We start from the raw sequence: 20,120 nt of genomic DNA, 5'->3' as shown, positions 1-20,120 counted from the left end.
TTCTACTTCTTTCCTTTTCTTCTTTGTTAAAGTACAAATAAAGAAACTTTCAATGAAACCAAGCCACTTCATGTATCTGTTAGTAAAAGTATGACGTATTAAAATAAAAGATATAAAAACACCTGGAATGATGATGCAAATAAAGAAAAGCTCAAGGAAATAAAACCTAAAATTACTATTTGACACTGACCAATGAAGAGGAATTGCATGTGTTTAAAAATAGTGTGTCTTATTAAATATTCTATTTATGGCTCATTAAATATTCTATTTAAATTTGTTTCTATGTATTGCTCCTCTGTATCTTTTACATCCTTTGGATCTACATAAAAACAAGAAAGAATTCTAAAGATTTCTTGTTACGTAAATAGTAGCTGATGTGATAAAGAGAATAGGAAAATCATTATTAATAGAATAATCTGAGAAAGTCTACAAAAATAATGTATTTCTTTATAGAAAGTGCTGATCAGTGCACTGTTTTTCAAACTGTGGGTCCCAATCTATTAGAAAATCAGAAATGGATTGGTGAATAAGGATCAGCAATTTCTTGAAAAGAGAATTAACAACACCTGTAACAACAAATAAATAGAAAAATATTTTGCCCACAGGAAGATAAAACACAATTAGTGAAAGAGTAGTTGAATTATGTGTATGCACATGCATATGTAACTGTATGTATATACCTGCTGGATATAAAATGTATTTCTAATTATAGGTTTTGGTTAAAAAACCAAAAAATTGAAAACCAGTGCTCTGTGTACCGCTTGATTACCCAGGATTCTGCAAAGAACGACAACACTCTTAACATCATCAGGAAAATCTACAGTTGTCAAATGGTTGAAGCAATAGAAAATTATACAGAAAATTATACTTCCATGGATTTATTACTTTAAAAAAGTCATTTGCAATTAGTTTGTATATGTGTGTGTATATGTGTGTGCGTGTATATATGTTTATCCATGACATTAGTACTACACATCAAGTAACCAAGATTGTTCAATGTTGAAACTTCATCCATGCATTTCCTTTTCCTACCATAAGCCTAGTGCATTTTCACATAGCTAGTACTATTTCAGCTTCTTACATTTTGTGTACTATAATAAAAAGGAGATACTTTAAAACAATCTTATTTATTAAGTGAAGAAATAGAAGCCCAGAAATATGAAGTAAACTTGCCTAACGTCACCAGTCGTACTAATCACAGAGCATAAATAGCAACTTCAGATTCTACTAAAACTACCAAATCAATATATGCAGCACCTGGCAACCACTGGTGTTATTTTGTAGAATAGAAAACTTACTTCAGCATAAACAGGTGAAACCTGTCCTTCTGTACGCTGTCACTTACATGTCTTACAATTCAGATTATTACAAACATAATGTACCACGATGGGACATAATAAACACAGCAGTCTTTTCAGCAAGCCCATTTATAAAACATAATGTGCCTTTTTGCTTTTATTTTGTTTCATGGACTAAAAAATAAGTTTTTAAGGTACCAACTGAAATTCTGACACCAAATTTCTATTAATTAATTTTTTTAAAAAAAACAAAAAGCCAAAAATAACTGAGCCCAATTTGCCGTATTAAAATCCTTCCTTTTCTGACCATTGCTACCAGAAGATGTACAACCTTAGAATGCTGGGCCAGAGTGCCCCAGGGGTCTTCTCCCACCATCTGCTGGTGCAGGAATGAGAGCAAAAGTATGTGGCATAAGGCATGCATCATGATTAGATGTGAAGCGGAGGCATTTGGTGTGTGGAGGTAAGCAGCTAACTGCAAATCACCCATGCGTGTCTCATTTCAAATGTAACTGAAAGAATGGCTAAACATCAGGGCTGAATGTCAGGGGCAAGGGAAAAAAGGAAAACAGTACAAAACTCTTGTACTCTAATGAGACTTTCTATAGATTACAATCCAAGAAATTGGGAGAATAGCTATATTTAGGTAAATCAATAATTTGGGAATAGTATTTTTAAAATGCTATTGTCAGAGAAATAAAAGGAATAAATATAATCTGGTTTTTCATATAAAACTGATCTACAATTTAGAAAAACCTAACAGGACTTCTATTTACCTGTTAGCATGTGGATTTCTATAGATTCAGAATTTAAATTAAACATCTGGGAATTACCTTCTTTCCTTTAGCATAAAAACCAAGAACCAAATACTGCTTATCACTAAAACACCACTGTCCAATAAATAATTACAAAGTTTCAGCCTCATTTCATATATAATTTCTGCACTGGCATTATATTGCATCTCAAATGCATATTTATCTGTAAAACTAAAAGATGTTCTCAGATATCTGTGATTATCCTTGAAATGATTTTAAAAGAGGACTGAGAGTAAGAGGTTAAGTGTTTGCAGGTCCAAATGAAGGGCCACTTGTAAAAAAAAAAATCATGCACTGTGCTCAGGGAGTCTTTAAAAAAGATAGGTTTTTCATTATATTTAGCCAGACTGCTATTGACATTTAACTACACTCCTCTTAAATGTCTTCAGGACTCAATTCAATACCTTTTCCCCCTTCACATTTAGGTGCGGTCATAAAACTGTTTGAGTGTGCCCACAAATTACAGGCAGCTGGCAGTCCTTGAATTTTGAAAGACCCATATATGACGGGCAATTGCTATTCTAAAATAGTGTCTGTAGGAGCTACTACAGGAGTCACATCCATCACAGTAGCCCTTGCAGTGCTGCTGGCACTCATTCTGTCCCTGCTGCCCTATGTCCACACTCCACCTGACCTCCCAATGGCAACAGGCAGCTTAGTTATGAAACTGCCAGTAACAGAAAGAAAAAAGTGGCCAATTGGGTCAGAAGAACTTGAAACAAGACTAAATCAAGAAGCTAGACTACAATGCCATATGGGGAGAAGCTAAAGCATGACTCAGAACTTCTCAAAGCCAATACCCTGGTAGAAGGGAAGGAGTAGGCAGAATGAGAAGGAACTCATAATTTAAGATATGGCTTGAGAAAGGCTCAAGTTCCCAACAAAGCTGCCAAATAAATACATTAAAATAACTGACTTTAAATACCAATAGGGGGTTTTCAGGTATACTACTACAATAAGCAGAATTTTTGATGTTATGTTAACATACAGACTTCATCAGGATAAAGTAATGAAAAGCACTTGATAACCACTTGATTACAAGCTCCAAGTTAGAAAAACAAAAATAATGACTGCTATTACTATGACTCTCTTAGATTAAAAATGTATTTAGACAGATTGACAGTATTGCTTTAAAGTAATAAAAAATGTTTGAAGTGTTGTTTAGTTATAGATGGGAACAGTAAAGAATTGGTATCCTTATATTACACGTCCAAGGGACCTACTGACAGATTCAGATTTGGGATTGATTGCAAGCACCAGGGCTATGACTCAAAGGGCCACGTGTACCCTTGTTTCTGGGGAACTATGCAGAGGGTAAATTTTTAGAATAAGGTATAACTAGAGACCTGGTCCTGTGCCCAGGCAATCTGATTCAAACCCAAAGCTGCGTTTACTACCACAGAGACAAGTCCCAAATCTTCTCTCATTTCATCCTACTGAAAACATTTGTTTTCATATACCATAAATACCTCAAATTTAACATTCCCCAAATCCAATTTATCCTCTTTTCTTTAAATTCATTCTAGTCTCTATCTTAATGAAAGGTAGGAAACCCATCTAAGCCAGAAGCCCTAGAATGATCACAAATTTTTCTCTTTCAGTAAATGCCTTTCTACCACCCACATTTAATCAGAATGTAAGTTCCACAGATTCCATCTCACTACCATCTTACACATCTATCCTTTCCTTTCTACATTTATGCTATTTCACGTTCTTAGGTCTGACCTTTGTTAAATGCAATCTCCTCAAGAATCTCCCTAAGTCTAGCCACGCACCCCTTCCAGCATGCCTATCATCTACAAAGCTACCAAATGAACTTCTGGAAATGCAAATTTTGTGTTACTCTCCCATTTTAAATCTCTAATCCTCCATGATTGCTTTTAACTAAACATTCAAGCACATTCATAATATTTCCCCACCCTATCTCCTGATACTCCTCCACTGACATCCTACACACTAGCCACATTAAATTCCTTAGAGTAATTCATACTTCCTTACCGCATATGTTCCCTCTCGGAAATGTCACACGCCCCCCTACCACCTCAGCTGATTCCTATTCAGACTCACAGTGTCCTCATTTAAAGGTACCTGACTGATATCTGACTACCATAAAAATGCTATGTTAGATTTATATTGAAAGGATTTTTTTAATTGCAAAGCATTCTTAAACATATTATCTCTTAATTTTTAAAACAGGTCATGTGAGATAGGCCTGATAGATTCTGTTTTCTTCGTATCACAAAAAAGGCCATAAGATAAAATTATATTGGAAAAGGAACAAGAATCCAGTTTTTCTGAATTCCTAGTCCACTGCTTTTCCTATCATAACTGTTACTTAGAAGATATATGGTGATGGAACTATCTTGACCAGATTTGCCAAGTTATTATGTAAAATAATTTTTCATTTCACGTATTTTACAGGAGTAAGAACTACAGTGGGACAACTGAGTGATAAAGGGATGTACAGTGTTTTGAGATACATAAATTAAGGCAGTGATTGAAGAAGAGAAAGGCAACTGAGTATAGTCAAAGTGAAGCAGGTTTAAAAAAAAAATTAAAACACGTAAGAGGAATATGCTAAGATTAAAGTTAAGGGCCTGACAAATGAGAAATTGTTTGTAAAAGAAAATGGAAGTATATGAAGTAGGGCAGGGGGAAATTAATAAAATAATATTTCTTTCACCGATGAGACCCTTTTTAACCCGTTAAGGATTTTAAGCATATCAAAGGAACATGAGATGCAGGAAAGAAAAAGATGTATACAGTCATGAAAAAAAAGAGGGCAGAACAAAGACCCATTTTACACAATGACTCACTATCAGAAACAGGTCATACTAAAAGATTAAGTTGTGAGAGTCATTTTATAAAATTACAATAAATGATTTTGACAGTCTTGCAGTCATTTCACTTCCAGAGACAACGTGAGCTGTGGGAGTTGGAGAAGTTACGTGTTTGGAAATCATCACACTAGACTAAACCTGCTTGTTTGACTATTTTCTTTAAAATTACCAGTAACTAGGTCATAAAGTAGTTGCTAAAAAATTAAGTGTTGTATGGTTAAAAAAATAAAAGAAAGATATTTACTGAGAAAATAAACACCAGGAGGAATTGTGTTCATGATTGTGGTAAAAGCAGAGTATATAACTAGAATCATTCACCTGGTAGAAGTTAAAATAATTACTGAAAATATGGTCCCTGTAGTAAATGTGGATTTGCTCACTTCATACTAAAAGAATGCGGACATAGTAAAACACACATAGTAAGGAATATTTTCAGTAAAAGACCCATCTTCATCCTACTGTGAAATACCTTGGGGGAAAATATGAAGTAAACAAAGCTAAAGAGATCTGGCATCTGTAGGGTTCTTTGAAGTCCTTAATTTGTTAATGTTTACCATAAGCCTACAGGATTATATACTGTTTTTCAAATAAACAAATTATTTCCTAATGGAGCATCTTAAAAAAAAAAAAAAAAGAGCGATCCAAGGAATCAATGTAAGGAAATACTACACTATACAAACAAGTCAACATGATGCAAAATTTACTCTACCTTTCTAGGAAAACAAAAACAGACAACAAATAGATATATAGAAAAGGAAAATAAGTTAAGGAGTCACTTAAACTCAACATTGCTGTAATCTTGGCCAAAGGAAATAGTTAAAGAGCTCACAGTATCATCTTAAATTAAGACGTAATTAAGAAATGTCCAACAATAGATGACACCTATTGTGGTCTAGCCAAAAAAACATTATATAATCAGTAAAACATCATTAAAAAAATATTTAATATCATGGGTAAATGCTCAAAAATGTTTTTAAAAAACGGAACCTACGTTTACATGGCATGACTCAAATTTTATAAAATAAAACAATTATAATAAAAATGTTTTTATTTTCAAAATTGTATACAATATGCTTGATTTTATAAAAAGAAAATCTATTTTAAACCACTACATATCAGGACATACCACAAGTAATAGAAATTACTGTATTATACTCCAATAGAGGAATTTATTAGCTCACAATTCACATAATTGTAAAGTCTATAAGAAGAGTGAGCATCATGAATGCTTTCATCAGGGCTCCTACTCCATTTCTCTGAAGTTTCCTCACTCTTCTGTGTGTTGGCATTATCAGACTAGTTCATATCATGGTAGAAAAATGGCTTAAATTCTAAGTATTGTAGGCAAGCATCACAGACACCTTTTCTCTCTCCACACCTCCCCACACACACATAGAAAAGGCCAAAAGTGCATGGTTCACACCAACTGAACCATCTGAATTACTGAGTTTGGTCAGATGGTGAGATGAATGCCACACCATGTATTGATTGGGTTAGGCCTAAACAAATCTCAGTGAATGGACCTGGCAACCTAGGGAATGGAGATGAGGTTCATTTCGCTTAAAAACAAAAAACAAAAAACAAAAGGCGGGGGTGGGCAGAGACTCTCAAGTAACAGTAAAGAAACAAAGAAAATAAATATTATAGAAACACAGAGCATAAAAGCAGCAAAGAACAGATCAAGATCTGTAGTAATTTGCTTTATTAAAAAAACTCAATGAAAGAGAAAGCAAATCCAAGTAAAACCATGTTGGCTTAAGTTTTAAATTTTGTGGAAGCTGAAAAGTTTTGTTTTGTGGAAGTACATTACAATTTCCTTTCAAGTATAATCCTAGAGAACAGAAATTCAAAGCTATCAAGTGAGGCTCAAGAAAGGGTTAAGAACGGGGAAGCAAAAAACAGATATAATTAATCAAGAATGAATTTGATGTTAATTTCCCAAAGGTTAAGAAAAAAACGAAACACTTCAGAACACATGACTTAATGCTGAAATGATAAAGAATCAATAATTTTATGTAAGCTTTTGGTAGAAGTTTTTAACAGGGAGAATGACTAAGTTATAGGCTGTGACACTGGAATTATTGACTATAAGAGATTATTAGAAAAATTGAATATTTTAGAAAGTGTGTGTTTGGGAGACTGAAGAATAAACTCCTATTCTGAGAAACGAATGGAAGAAATATCAAACCAAAGCACTTCAAGAAAAATAAGAAGATTGTCAGATGAAATAGTAATTGTTACAGAATAAGTCATGAAAGACTTTGAAGTGATAATAAATGACTACTTTATTTTTGTTTGAAGATATCAAGAGTATGGATGGCAAAAGAGCCAGTTGGTAAAAAGCTGGTAATTCTATTAAAAAAAATGTCTCGCACTACAACTCCACTGAATCATTCTGAAAAGAGGGAATCAAGTATAAACTTTTCAAAACAGCTCTTCTCAATGTACAACAACAAAACCCATCAACCCTAAACTAAAACCATAATCTACCAAAAAACGGAGTAAGTATATGTGTTGAATTTAATTATTGCTGATAAAACAATAACTAAACAATGGTTCTTAAAATATACATTATGTTGAAAACCTATCAGTAAACCAACAGACATTAAATCATGAAATGAAAGCTGTGAGGAAATGTATACCATATTTATTGAGAAACTTCTTTCCTTAAGAAACATACATGCTAATGAGGGAGCATGGTATCATCATTACCCATACATTAAAGTACATTGTTAACTTTTGAGAGGTTTCATAACTATTCAAAAGAAAGTTACTGGATTCATTTAATGCACTGACTCAGCATTAAATACTTAGTATCTACAATGTGCTAGGCAAATGGCTAACAAGATACATACCTTGGCCTCAAAGAGTTTTAACTTAGTGAAGGAGTTTGTGACTTCGTGAAGTTTATAACTTAGTGAAGGATTTTTGATAAAATCCCACAACAGACATAATGTAGAGACACTGAATCCAGTGTAGACTTCCATCTGCCTCATCTTCTTGGTCATTCATTATTCTAGACTCTCATATCTTACAGAGAATTATGATTTTCTGTACTCCGTTCCTTTGTAGGTCCATACTAGGATGGAAGCTAGACTGGGTAAGATATTTACCCAGGGTGGCTTGAATTGGGGTTCAAGTGTATAATCAGCTATCGGGGTAGAAGTAACAGCATGGAGCATGAAGTCTGTTAATATCACTAGAATACTCACCACAATCCTTGGGTCCTTCCTTACATTACCTGGGTAAAGTACACTGTATTTTCAAACTCCAGTATTCCCTGATCCTGCTCATCAAACTCACTCCCTCCCCAAATACTCACACACAATGCTGAATTGTTTTCAAGTTGTTAGAACCTATTTAGTGGTTGAAGATTTGGAAGTAGATAAGGTCATACAAGGAAAATGTATTTTTACTAGGTCCCTACTATGCTGGGAATATAAGATAAAGAAGATACAAATCATATCCTCAGAGAGCTGTCTAGAAAGAGAAAGAGTATAATAAATGATCACAACTCAATGTGACTGATACCATCATGGGGGTTATGTACAATGTACATAACCTAACACAGCTCTGAGAAGATCAGGGAAATTTTCATAAACAAAATAACATTTGAGCTGAGTTTTGAAAGATAATAAAGAACATTCTAAGCAGTAAAGGAGAAAAATATATTCTACAAAGAAAGAATATGTAAAAGCATTACTAGCTGAGGGTAGAGACCCTAAATTTGTAATAGCAACATTCTACACTACTGGATGGTTTTTGTTTGTCTGTTTTGTTTTTGTTTTTTCTTGCCAGCAGCTGAAGGCTATCAAAATTGAGAGTGGAAAAGGTAGATGGTTGGTATTATCCAAAGTTTGAGGAAAAGGAGAAGAATGGTGTATCTGTAAAACACTTATTTAACCATCAGGGCCCAAGTGAAATGTCAGTTCTTCTATGACACTTTGAAACTCAGAATCCAGCTCTGTTTCTCCAAAACTTTGTAATCACCACTATTATATATTGTATTATACTGTTTTAAAATGTATCTATTACTTGTCTATCCAGACAATCCAGGGCAAGGTAACTACTAATTCATGGTGATACCCAATTAATGCTAGTTGAATAGAATTGCCCTGCACTTAAGAACTTTATAACTAAATAAATGAAAAAGGAATATACAAATAATACACATTGAAATAAGTTCAAATAGAGGAATGTATAAACTGTTATAGAATACTAAAGCTGGAGCAACTGAGTTACATTTATTGATGTTGTAGTAGTTATAATTACTTCTAACAGAAAAAAAAGAACTGAGCTTATAAGAAGATGGCCTTATATTTTAAAAATAGTCTCATCAAGAATGAAAATCTTTTGTAGAATTTCCAATTACAAGCTCATGCAGAGACTAAACTTTTCACTTTGCATTAAGCTAATCAAGCCTTAGATTGTTTTTTCAAAGCAAACATATGCAAAAATGTTCTTTAAACCTTCAGAAATCACTGTAGAAAATTACCTTGCCTTTATGTTATCCCTCCCACATGCACATATCAGAAAGATGAATAATCTACAACTAAGTTATGAGCCAAATGAAAACATTCTGTTTGCTCCTTTAGTACAATAAGAAAAGATGTGTATCACTTAACTATGGAATGAAAATTACAAGCATCTAAAATGAACTCACTTCACAGAACATTGTGTGCTAAAACCTAGACTTTGAATCCTTATGTTTCTATTAAAAAAATGCCATTACTTTGCCTTTTCGAGCCTCAGTTTGGGGTTTATCACCACGAATGTTAAAAAGTAGGTCATGAAAAACCTCAGTAAAATCAATGATAGATTCTTGTGTATAAAGTACTGATACCAATGGCATCATTCCTCATTCCCAGTTATTCCAACTATTATGCCACACAATCCACTTTGATACGTTAGTAGAATAGATATTCCATTTGTGATAGTTACTTTTACGTGTCAACCTGGCTGGGCCAAGGTGCTCAGATATTTGGTCATTATTCTGGATGTTTCTGTGAGGGTAATTTTGCATGAGATTAACATTTAACATTTAAATCCACAGAATCTGAGTACAGCAGATTGCCCTCCACAATGAGCATGGACCTCAGCAAATCAGCTGAAGGCATGAGTGGAACAAAAGGCTGACATCCTTAACAAACAAAGCCACCCCCACCATGCCCTCCCCAAGAGCAAGAGGCAATTCTGTTAGCAGATCACCTTCAATCTTGACAGCAACATCAGCTCTTCCCTTGGTTTCCAACCTGCCAGGCCACCCTGCAGAGTTTGGACTTGCCAGGCTCCGTAATTGAGTGAGCCACCTCCTTAAAATCTCTCTCTAGTGTGTGTATGTGTATAGTTAGTAATAAAATAACGATGTACTGGTTACTAGACTTAGAAATATATAACGCATCATGGTGATAGCTATGTAATAAGGTATATAAGTGTCTACTCACTATGTTGTGTACCTAAAACTAATATAATAGTGTTTGCCAGCTGTAATTTTTAAAATAATTCAGTCAACAACTGAAGAGGATAATTTTAAAACGTTGAAGTACTGGACTCGTAATTTCCTATTGCCTTTTATTCTTTTATGATTATTTCTTTTAATTTGACAATAAATAAAATACATGTACTCCTATCAGACATTGAACATCTCTCTATTACAGCACTTATTATGATAAATTAAAATTTTACATTTCAGTTTCCAACACAAAATAATGAGCTTCTGAGGGCAGGGACTAAATTTCTGCCATTATTAGGAGACAGTTTGGGACATACAAAATAAATACTCAGTGTTGAATACATGAATGAAGGAGGCCTGAAGATGGGGAGATGCGCCGTCTAAATCTTCACCTCAACAAAGTGTGACATTACTATACAAAATGTTCCAAATCTAACTTTAAACTAGGCATTTGCCATTTAACCAAAGCAGTATGACATATCATGGCAGTATTGACTCAACTGAATAGCACTGAATATGGCACATAATAGTTTTGGCCTTAGTATTTTTCATTAAGATTTACTGTATAGAATATAGAAAATAATATCTTATATTCAGTTAGGAAGATATATTTCTGACTTAGCATACATTTCTTCAATTTCTTTTTAATGTCCTTCTAAAAAGTGTTTCTTAATTAGGGGCCTTTTCCATTTCTTGTCTGTTCTTCTCTTTGACTGCTTCAAGCAAAGATTCATCTTTTACTCTCTATTTTGTCTTTAATATTATGACTATTTTCCCTATTTCAACAATTTTGCAGATGGTCATTGATATTCACATACATTCATAACTCAAAAAATGAAAATCACAGTAAACAATAAGTAACAATGAAAAATGAAGTAATTTTGCTTTTATTACCTCAGTATAAAACATTCCCATTGTATGATATCTCTCCTAGTTTTAAAATAATGGATAAATTATAGATTTGTGTGAATTAAAATTCACACAAAATCAAACCTCAAAAAAAACCACCAAAATTTACTTCATTTACCTACTTTCCTGGCTGGTGTTTTTTTTTCCCCCCTAAGTCAAATGTTACAAACTTTTAAAATGGTCTTTAACACCAAGTAGTTAAAACAATTTTTTAATTTATAAAAGTTTATATTCATATTTCATTAAATCCTGAAATACCAAAATTCACATGACATTACAAATTCACTAAGAGGAATCCATGTAAAGCTAAATTAAAATAAAGTGGAAAAAAAATCATAAAAAATCAGTTTACATTTTCAGGATTGAATAATATAAACAAATGAACAAAACATGAAATACTTAAATTTATAGCTATAGACATAATTAGAAGGCTAATATGATATGACTTTGTAATTGTAAACAAATAATTTTCTGGGAGAAAAATTAATGCCTTACTAACTGTAGTTTTGAATCTATGGGGGCTATATATTACTAAATTAAGAAATATCCTGTCGTGTTTATTGGACCATTTGATAATCATTCTAAAATATATAATTCATATTATTAATTTTAGTTATTCTTTAGGTACTAATTCTCACTAGGTAAATATCCATCCTTGAATAACACAGAGGAAGATATAAATTATACTGAACCTTAGTAACAGACTAAATGACCTTGACTCTGAGAGAGTAAAAACTATGTTGAACTTTCTGTCCTTAAAAAAACTTCCTCTAGTATTAATGCTTCCCCCAAATAATTTTATTATAAACAAACCTTAAAATAATAAAAAATGGTTGATATTTACTGTTTTTAATATTAATTGATTAGGCTAAGGATTTATGTTTTAAAGGTACCCACTCTTGATTTTTTAAAAATTATTCTTTAATTAAGACTATTTTCTTAACACAAAAAGGACTTTTACATTAAATCAGAGGTGCTATATTGAATTGATGAAGCATTAGAAGGGCTGCCAATAATATCAGAAGCTAATATAAGATACTACTCATATTACTGTTATTTATTATTTTGCTGGAAGTTCAAGCCAACACAACAGTCAACTATAATCACAAGGGAAAGGAAACAAAAATACTACTTTTTATATGTTCTGATTGCAAAACCTAAGAGGACTAGCTAAAAAATATATTTTAACTAGTAAGTGAGTTCAGAAGGTAGTTGGAAACAAATAAAAATAGAAAAATCAATATAGCTTTATAAGTTGATCTCCAACAACAACCACTTAAAAATCATAATGGGAATAAAATCCATTTGCAACAACCACCAAAAAATGTAAAATACATAGGAATACTTTAAAGAAGAATGTATAGAAAGCATATGAACCAAACTACACAATCTGAGACATAAAAAGAAAACTTGAAAAAAGATAAATGTTCTTAGATTGACAGACAAAATATTAAGAAGTTTTTAGTTCTTTCCAAATTAATTTATAGCTTATTCCAATTTCAACAGGATTTTTCAGCAATGTGACAAAATATTTCTAAAACTTCTCTGATACAACAAGTCCATGAAAATAAAAATATTTGACAGACAGATTTATAAAGAGAAACTTCCTCTACAGAACTGCTATAGTTAAAATAGCATGGTTATAACACAATAATAGACACAGATTAATGGAATAGAATAAAGCCCCCAAACTCGCCCAATTATATTAAGTGGTTATTATCTGATAAAAGGAGCATCGTCAATCAATAAGGAATAGACTAAAGGATACAAGGTGCTGGAAAAATTGACTGTCTAGAGAAAAATAAAATTAGATTTTCACCTTATACGATGTGCCAAAATAAATTACTGAACATAATAAAATCAAATAATTATAATAACAAGATATATATATTTTATGTAGGAGCCTCTATTAGGAAAAATGATTCATTTATAGATTCCAAAGTCTACTTAATGGTGAAACTTTAATCTTTCTTTTACAATGCCAAATGGGTAATCAGGAAATCTGAATTACAAGAGGTAAAAATGAAAGCATTTAGATCATGTAAGAAAGCTTTCCAGAGGAAACAATCGTCATGGACGATCAAGTGCTATCGGAGATAAAAAGGAGTATGATAATTGCCCATACCTTTAATAAACATCAGGTTCAAACATCGAAGACACTAAAAACAGGCTAATTTAAGTAATCTAATTATTAGTTATACTGTTTTCCTTTAAATACCAAACTATAGATTTCTGTTGAAAATAATTCTTATTCAGATACTTCTTAACTCATTTCCAATTAATCATACCAATTGAAAGTCCCATTTACAAGCCTCGTATTCTTAGGCACATTCAGGACACTGGGTTAGTGTTTCCTTGATTGGAGAAGCAGTTAACATCAATCATATATATATGGCCACAGAAGACCAACAGCTAGCTATTAATGCAGTTAACACGGAACCTGTTGAAAATAATGTTAGGAAGACACAGCGGCACGAACCCATCACTTCTCCCTCAACAATAACTTAAAGTATAGTCCTCAGTGATAGTTAAGTCAACACTGGTACTACAAATATTGAGGGTGGCAGATCTTTTTCAATGTATATTTGGCATATAGCATTACTTCAAATCACATTTCTCTTACCTATTTTACTCTGTTAGGAACATAAGTTTTTCAAATTTAGCAAACTTAAAAAAATAGTAACATTTATTCGCTAATGTTAGAAAACCCAGATCCTCTGCCAGTGTTTCAATCACATACTACAAATACCAATGGAGGTTTATCTCCTTCTGGAGACTGCACATAATGAGAGTTTTTTCTTTTTCGCCTCTTATGAAGTATAGTGCTTAGAAGCATATCAGAGGGCAAAGAGCACCCAATATCGCAGTTATATCTTGCTTCTGTTATTAATCTCATGTCCTATAAGAGACTTAAAGATGGTCTTTCTCATTCTTTAAATCAGATTCAATCAAGCCTTTCCATGATCCCTTTTCTACAAACTCCTAAATATGAATATATTTGGATATACTCTCCTTTCTGCTTTTGACTAAGCACACAGAACATAGCTGGGAACCTATATGCTGCTTCTTTCTTAGAATCTAAACCTACAGTAATATTACTAAATTTAAGGTTCATTATTTTAAGTGTTCTATTTTTAAAATGTCCTCTTCCACACTGAATAACCCGATTATATTTTATTGGTGACGATGATGATTTTCTTTCTAAGCTGCATTTTCCATCATATCATACTGGTTGGCCCAACCCTTAAACCTGCTTTGATCAGTCAACACCCACAATTCAAGAGATAATGGCCTATAAAGCTGCAATAGAAATCAAGAAATATTTTACAAAATTTTAAAAATTAGATTCTATATGTAATCAATATTTTAAAAACTTAATGAGGTATTTTTCATTTTTTGGTACTAGGTCTTTGAACTCTAATGTATTTTACACTTGCAGTGTATCTAAATTTAGATGAGCCGCATTTCAAAAGGTTCAACAGCTATCAAGAAAATGAATGCTGCATAGGACAGCACGAGTCTGGAAAATTCCTCTGGAAGGCTAATGAGTATAGTGTTCTGTGGGTTCTTCCAAGTTTAACAGTGTTTTTTATAGTCTTGATACCTACACTGAGCACCTTGGCTCTACATAAAATTCTTATTCCTTGAGTTTTCTGAAAATACTGCTCCAATACTGAATTATTTTGTATATAGCTATTGAGAAGTCTGACGCTAATCTGATTTTTCTTTCCTTTTTATATATCTTGATTTTTTTGTATATAGACCCTGAGGATTTTTCCTTTGTACTTATTTTTACCTTTAAACCTAAAATTTTTCTAGACTACGTCTTTGAGTTGACAATTCCATGTCAATTTTTACAAGTACATGGTAGGCCCTTTCAACGTGTAAATTCTGGTCTTCCTAGCTCTAAATATTAGCTGTTTCATTGTTTGTTTGTTTTTCCTCTTAAAGACTCCAATTATAGGCAAGCTGGATCTTTCTGCCTACCATCTATATCAATCAATTTCTCTCTGATCCTTTATTTTCATTCGTCTAGCCATTTTCCTCAATGTTTCTTATTAAATTTTCAGTCAATTCTGTTCTTCCTTGGTACCTTGTAATTTAGTTTTAATTTCTAAAATGATCCAGCTTTTTTCTTCAATTTCTTCTAGTCAACTCTTAGTTCACACCTTCCTGGTATATATCCACTTGGGTTCCAAGTTTCTGAATTTCTTACTTGAGGGTTTTTCTTTGCGTATCTGCAAAGGCTTAAGGATGCTTAATATAGGTCATGATGCTTTGTTAGTAATAACTGCTGTGTGGTTGGTTTAGGAGAAAAACTTTTAATAGGTAAAATGTTTTGACTCTTATTTTCTGCTTTGTTTCTTGTAGCATCTTTGTATGTGTATCACCTGCAATTTCCTATTCAGTGCATAGTTTTTCTTTTGCTTACTAAGCAATGAGAGTTGTATGCAGTAAAAGTAAACATTTGGGATGAGTAGCTAGGTTTCTAAGTTCAAAAGCTCCCTCTTTTGAACTTAAACCAAGGAGATTCAGTGTGTATTCTAATTTTACAGTTTTGTTTCTACAGAACATTTAATTTCCCCCTCTGGCTTCCTTCTTTCTCTTTACCATCAAATCCATAAGAGAGAACAATTTCATCCCCAAATGGGCACTCCCTTGATCTGTTGCCTAGGGTCTCATGTACTTTTTAAGTCTCTTCCTTTTGATTTCCCAACAGCCAATGTTCTAATAGAATCGAAGACCAAATCTTAGCATTTTCTCACCAAAGTACTCGTAGGTCTTTTTATTTCTAAAGGCAATTGTAACTGTGTACTATCACTCCTGGGCTCCTGCTTCAATCCATTCGCTTCTCACGTTTTAAATGTTACTCACTGCAGTCTTCACTGAACACTCTCAATAATGGGCTCTGAAGCTGAGTAGGCTAGATTTGTATATTTATTTCTCCACTGAATAATTTGAAGTTCCTAATCTGTCTCCTAGGTAGGCTGAAGGAATAGGTTATGGTTAGTTGGTTTTACATGACCTCTTTGTTGATATATGTATGAATTTTTAGAGAATGTGTGAGAAAAAAATCAAGATTTAGGTGGACGCCACTATTCTATGGCAATCCAGGAGTCTTAATTCATCAAGAATTGTCAATGTAGTCTTAGTTAAATATTTCTCTAGTCTCTTCTATTCTTCAAATACTACATTTATTTAGTAAAAACTAAACCTTTGGTAATTTATGATTAGCACCACTCATAAATCCTCATGGGCAATAAATACAATAACTAAAAGAGCCACATGATACAAAAAAATATATAAAGGAAGTGAGCAACATAATGAATTCAGCTTGCAAAGGAAACATGTCACTTCTGTGGTGCATTTGATAACTTAGGATAAAAAAGTGAAATGTAGGTATTACTATGAAAGGATTAAGTGAAATAATTTTTCATTTTCACTTACACAGCACCAGGCTTTCATGTTCAGTGATTGCAGATTGAACATAAAAATAGTTGATAATAAGTTTCAAAGTCTCTTACTAAAGAAATAACTTTGGTACCTGATGATAAGTCTATTCAGAAATTTTAAAGGCATAAAGCAGACTAAAAGCAAATGACAACACATAATTCTTACTGTTAGAGAAGCTTCATAGAGTAACTGATATTAGCAGTTTGTGTACATAGTTGTGCTTAGGAGTATAGCCTAGAAGGGAGCCAAAAATTAATATAATGAACAAAATAAAGAACAAGGGCTAAGAAATAAGAATTCAACAGGTAGGTGAGTATTATGACATAAAGTTAGGAATGTGGATCTAGACACTAAATACTTTTCATCAAAGTAAATATTCTAATTTCACATTATAATGATTTGTAATATACAATTCGAATATACTAAATTCTCACAGTATAAAAATTTATAAAGCATAACTTCTTTCCTTTCAGAAATGTCCTTTCTAATGACAGCTTAGTAGATTATAAAATAAAAATTAAAGTTTAGATTCCCATGACACACATTACCATCTTATCTTGTTCAGATTGGAGAATTGTTTCTTGATGAGGCGCAATTCTGGTGCAGCGGTATTTCTAGTTAAAACATCTGACACTAAGGAAAAATTATGAAACTAAAGGGTCTCTGTTTAAAAAAGAAAAACAAAAACTAGTACAGATTCACCTAAGTTAAGTGTTTTATAATTTTACCTTTAAGAGGACAAAAATAGCAATGAAACAATCACTTTATTCAGGGAAGAACTATGGAAAATAAACACTTTACTGGTAGTTTTACTTTTTTCTTGTTTAAAAGCCAGATGCTAATTTTATAAAATATATCAATAAATACCTATAAAATAAATATACCAGTCTACAGCTCAAGGGGAAAAAAAAGATTTTTATATAACCTTCTTCTTTAATACTAACAATTTGAAACCATTTCCAAAAAAAAGCAAAAATTTAAGACAATATTAAAACCTAGCTTCTGCACACACTTACACATTCTATAAACTCAGCAAAAAAGTTGCACTTTACGTAGAATGTAATTTATTAAATCAAAACTCTGATTCTGCCACAGCAAAGCAAGTAATGTCATAGGATATTTCCTTATCCTTTAAATGGTGATGATAATACCTCCTCTTGAGCATATAGGAAAGATTAAGATAACAGACCCAAGTCCAGTGCTGAGAACACAGTAGGTGCTCCATCAATGACAGATATCACTCTTAAGTAAAAGACTGGACATCTGCATGAACTCTCTCCTCCTATGTCAAATATTTTGTGTCAATCGTCTTAGACGTAAGGACACAAATTTTGATATAGATTCTTAAAAAGACATTCCTTTCATTATCTTCCAGGGGAGTCAACAGCTATAATGGTAGAGTTTATTGCGTTTATTAATATCTTTTAGTTATTTAGTCTGAGTAGTTCATGACACATAACTTCAAGACCATTTTCAATAAATGAGTTCAATGAGTAAGTCTGCAATGGGTCTGAAATTTAATCCAACAACTACATACTTTGCAATATTTCTTCAATCTTCTTTAAAAAGTTAATAACCTTTTGCTTCCTTTTTCCACTTATCTTCTTCATCTCTCTGTCTACCAGGAGAGGACTGAGCAACCCTCCACCAAGGACATCTCCGCCAGTCCTTTAGTTCCTGAACAAATGGTCCACTTAGAAAATTCTACTTCTTTCTGAATAGAGAAAAAAAACTGGGCCGTTAAAAACAAAGGTTATAATAAAACAACTCTTCAAAAAAAAATGAACTTGAGGAGGCGGCCGGATGGCTCAGTTGGTTACAGCATGAACTCTGAACAACAGAATTGCCGGTTCAATTCCCACATGGGTCAGTGGGCTGCGCCCTCCACAACTAGATTAAAGGACAATGACGTGAAATTGATGGGCCCTGGAGAAACACAATGTTCCCCAATATTCCCCATAAAATTAAAGAAAACAAAAACAAAAAAAAACAAGACTGGTTGGATAAAGTCATGTGTCTTTATTAAAAAAAACAATGAACTTTTGAGATACTCAATTTACTTAGACTAATTACGTGATTAGGTATATCTACCTATGTAGGCATGTGTGAAAATCAGGTCATCACATGGTGCTTTCTAATCCTTTAGACCAGTGCTATCCAAAGGAAGTTTCTGTGATCACAGAAATGGTTTATATCTGTAATCCTCAATAAGGCAGTCAATAGCCAAATAGGGATATTGAAAAGACTAAGGAACTTAATTTTTAATTTAATTTAATTTTTAGACTTAAATAACCAAATGTATCTACTACAATAGATAACACAGCCTTGGACATTCTCCATTCCTGTTCTTTTTCTTTACCACCATGAGCCTTATTCAGAAGCTCTTACTGAATTCCTGTTTTAAACAACTCTTCTCTGTTATTCCTAAGATTAAATAGCCTGACAGAGTTACAATCTCAAAAGCAAAGAAAATCACTAAAAAAGAATTTCAAAGCTGGCTTTAAAATGTGCTTTATGATGAAAAGTGCTATAATCAATTATTCTAGATTTTCTAATCAGTTTACTAAAAAATAACAACAACAAAAAATAACACATGTATCTCTTGAGTGCTTGAAACTGAAACTTTTAATAATATGTATACTTTCTCCTGAATTCTTTGTCACCCACATAAGTAGTCCCAGGATAAGATGATGGAGTAATGAAAAACACGTGCAGTACAAACCATAGCAAGACCAAGCAGAATTAAGGGAACGAATGAAAACCATTCTGTATCTGTCTATTCACTGTCATAATACAGAAATTAATGAACAGAAATATGATGGATCAAATGCAATACAATGTGTTTGTCAATGAGTCGCATGTATAATCATCTGTAGCATTATTTACCATACCACCAAAGATCAAGACTTACTTAAATTTTAAGGGATTTTTGAAGACTGCTAATGATTCTTTCCAATTAAAACTAAGCACACACATTATTTTAAAATAAAATTATTAAAAAGGTGGCCATAAAAGGTCATAAAAAAATTTTTTTAAGTGTTTTGAGCTCCCCTTTGTTTCTCCTCCCCAATCTCCCCACAAATAAACACACAGTCTTTTTATGAAGAATAGGTATTAAGAAAATAGGTGTTGAGCACCACTATGGCGCTTATCTGTTAGGAATAAAATAACGGCATCTCTCTGGGACTGGTATTAATGTCATCACTAACAATCAATTCCTCCTTTCTTCTGCTTATCAACTTGACTTTCAGTACCTTGGGGGTGGATATGCGGGGTAGGAGGGTAGAACATGTAAAACAACTTCAGTATTCAGGGATAGAATTCAAAAGAATTCTAGTTATGTGATAAACTC

General features: G+C 32.8%; 1 protein-coding gene across 3 annotated transcripts in view; it reads right to left on the bottom strand.

The window, feature by feature from the left end:
- The window catches only part of RAP1GDS1 (Rap1 GTPase-GDP dissociation stimulator 1), a 129,140-nt gene that overhangs the window by 79,977 nt on the left and 29,043 nt on the right, over positions 1 to 20,120 (bottom strand). The window lies entirely within an intron of this gene.

The sequence above is a fragment of the Rhinolophus ferrumequinum genome, chromosome 5 (genome assembly GCF_004115265.2).
Source record: "Rhinolophus ferrumequinum isolate MPI-CBG mRhiFer1 chromosome 5, mRhiFer1_v1.p, whole genome shotgun sequence".
Taxonomy (NCBI): domain Eukaryota; kingdom Metazoa; phylum Chordata; class Mammalia; order Chiroptera; family Rhinolophidae; genus Rhinolophus; species Rhinolophus ferrumequinum.
Note: the sequence above shows the minus strand (reverse complement) of the source record. Positions and strands in the feature narration are given on the sequence as shown.